We start from the raw sequence: 3,628 nt of genomic DNA, 5'->3' as shown, positions 1-3,628 counted from the left end.
TGAACATGGCTTACAGGAAAAGAGCCTCTGTCTCTGTCTCTCTCTCCCTGTTGGTCATCCTGATCCCTCTAGACTGGCACTAATGCCTTTGCTCATCATTGACCTTTAAGACTGTGCTTTACAGTCACACCACATGCACACAGCCATCAACAATTAGGCATGACGCTCTTCCAGTGGTGAGCCTGAACCTCCATTCATGCAGAAAAGACAGTTGAAACACATGTCTATGAGAATCCTGTATATTTCCTATATAACACTGTGAAAGATAACATATTGGCAAGAAATAAATATTCTTAGATCGATTATTTCCCGAACCAATATTGTTGTCAGAATAGTATTAAGACATATTATTGGGTAGATGATTTTGCTTGATTCAGGCATTATTTCTGAAAACAAACTAAATGATCAATTCCATTAGATTACTTAAAACATCTAGAAATAGGCTGAATATTCTTGTGATGAGAAATATTAAATATATTGAGTAGATATGAGATGATTTCACAAAGGTGTGTAGAACAGCCTGAACCCACACTTGTTCCTTCAATGAAATAATCTCATGTGGCAGGAAAAAAATAACTTGAGTAGGAGTTAAAGGGTAAAAATCCTTTCCCTACAGAACTGCAGTAGAACATCCAGCATCTACCAGCATAATCTACCAGCATAGGAACTGAAGGTTGTCAGGCCCTGTTTTTCTCTTTATAAGATTCTTTTGGTCTAAAATAAAATGCTAAAGCAGAAAATAAGGGGTGCACACATCAGCAAAGCCACCCTGATGCTGAACTCAACAGAACAAGGTGAAATGAAACAGAACTTAATATAAAAAAGGCTCAAGTGGAACTGAGTTACCAGGGAGATTATTTTTCTCACAAATACACCCAAGTATAAGTGAAAGTATTATTATTTGAGGAAATTTATCTATGAGATCAATCAAAAAACCTGAGCAAACATAACTCATGACAGCAAAAGATGATCAAACAGAGCAATCAAAATGGACCTTAAGACAAATCAGTATGTTTATTGTAAGTCAACACTTGTACTTTTTAAAATTAATTAAGTCGAACACCAACTACCACTGTTGTGCTGAGTTGAGTGTGTAATTTGCATATCTGTTCCCTGTAGATCTGTATTTATGTCACACTCTCGAAATGTGTCTGTTATGGGAGTACAGTGGTATATGAGAGAGAACAGCTAGAGAAAGTGGTGTGTATGTCCTCCAAAATCATTGGCTGCAAACCTCCATTTGTTCTGCTTCTATATCTGTCAGAAGGTTGGAAAGGAAAGCAGTAAAAATCTACCTCTCCGCTATCAGACATTTGAAATCCACTCCACAATCTTAACCTTGATCATTTTTATCATTTCATGTTGTCAATGAATGTACACTATATTGCCAAACGTATTCACTCACCCATCCAAATCACTGAATTCAGGTGTTCGAATAACTTCCATTGCCACAGGTATATAAAACCAAGCACCTAGGCCTGCAGACTGCTTCTACAAACATTTGTGAAAGAATGGATCAGGAGCTCAGTGAATTCTAGTGTGGTACTGTGATCGGATGCCACCTGTGTAAGTCCAGTCATGAAATTTCCTCACTACTAAATATTCCACAGTCAACTGTCAGTGGTATTACAACAAAGTGGAAGCAATTGGGAACGGCAGCAACTCAGCCACAAAGTGGTAGCGCACGTAAAATGACAGAGCAGGATCAGCGGATGCTGAGGCGCATAGTGTACAGAGGTCAGCAACTTTCTGCAGAGTCAATCGCTACAGACCTCCAAACTTCATGTGGCATTCATGTGGATTAGCTCAAGAACAGCATAGAGAGCTTCATGGAATTGGTTTCCAAGGCCGAGCAGCTGCATCCAAGCCTTACATCACCAAGCACAATGCAAAGTGTTGAATGCAGTGGTGTTAAGGGCCACCACTGGACTCTAGAGCAGTGGACACGTGTTCTCTGGAGTGACGAATCGCGCTTCTCCGTCTGGCATTCCGGTGGACGAGTTTGGTTTGGTGGTTGCCAGAACAGCACTTGTCTGACTGCATTGTGCCAAGTGTATAGTTTGGTGTTTGGTTTGATTTTTCAGCAGTTGGGCTCGGCCCCTTAGTTCCAGCGAAAAGAACTCTTAATGCTTCAGCAGACCAAGAGATTTTAGACAATTTCATGCTCCCAACTTTGTGGGAACAGTTTGGGGATGGCTCCTTCCTGTTCCAACATGACAGCGCACCAGTGCACAAAGCAAGCTCCATAAAGACATGGAGGAACAAGTTTGGTGTGGAAGAACTTGACTGGCCTGCACAGAGTCCTGACCTCAACCTGACAGAAAACCTTTGGGATGAATTAGAGTGGACACTGCAAGCCAGGCCTTCTCGTCCAACATCAGTGTCTGACCTCACAAATGCACTTCTGGAAGAATGGTCAAAAATTCCCATAAACACACTCCTAAACCTTGTGGAAAGCCTTCCCAGAAGAGTTGAAGCTGTTATAGCTGCAAAAGGAGGGCCGACATCATATTAAACCCTATGGATTAAGAATGGGATGTCACCCAAGTTCATATGCATGTAATGGCAGGTGAGCGAATACTGCTGGCAATATAGTATATATTGTCTATGTGTTTGAGGAGTGCTGACAGAAATTCCTCTAGGCAAGTACTGACTAAAATGATAATAAAGTATTGATTATTGAACTTGAAACTAGATTAATTGTTGCTATTAAAAAGAAAAAGTGCTGACCTGTGGCTTATAATAATAATAAATAATTTTATTATTTTAAAATAATCCTTTGCAGTAACATTCAGCTTTGCTTACACTCAGTTCCAACAACAAATGCTCTTAAACATTGCTTATTCACTCTTTAACTGAAGATTAACCTGAAGACTGGTGTGCAGACTGCTGGTCACACACCTATGCAGACAATCTCACCTAGATAGTAACTAATGAAATAGCAGATAATGGAAAGACAGACATTGATAATTTGAGATGAATGTACTTATTTGCCTTTATAAGCCCTCTAGCTATTTTTCCAATGTGTTAAAAACACTAAAAAGTCACAAAGCCAAAGCCAGCTTCTAATTAAAATTTTCCCATTCCACTTTAAATGGTGCAGCAGTTACATTCTGGCACCTCAAGCACTAATTAAGTTGGACCGGGAAAATTTGACTGAGAAGTGACTTCAGAGTTGAGAGGCGTTTCAGAAAAGTTTCCTGCTAGAGATGTTAAAAAAGCAGCTGTACCTGAACTAAAGGCTAAAACAGAGCCAAGTCTGGATTTTCATTTATATTATATTTTTAGCCTATTTTAGGACATTAGCACACACAGGTACATTTTTACAGCCACTACATTTACTTCAATAAAATGGACATATAATATTGTGGCTCCCTGGGGTGGATAAATTTTTGCTGAAACAGGACAAAATGGCTTTTAAACATTTGGGTTTCTGACTCCAGTTTTAGACCACGCCAGTAAGGGTCATACTGGGATGTGTTTAACTAGCTTTCTAGCCCATGTTAGCCACCAATTATTATAGCTACATGTTACAAGTAAAATTTCATACAGTGCCTGGATAAACAGTTATTTGCTTACTTTTATTCAAATCTGTATTTTCTGCTGTTCTGTTAGCAATCATCCTGTG

This window comes from Pygocentrus nattereri, chromosome 4, assembly GCF_015220715.1.
Source record: "Pygocentrus nattereri isolate fPygNat1 chromosome 4, fPygNat1.pri, whole genome shotgun sequence".
Lineage (NCBI taxonomy): Eukaryota > Metazoa > Chordata > Actinopteri > Characiformes > Serrasalmidae > Pygocentrus > Pygocentrus nattereri.
The sequence above is the reverse complement of the archived record's forward strand: the minus strand, read 5'-3'. Positions refer to the sequence as shown.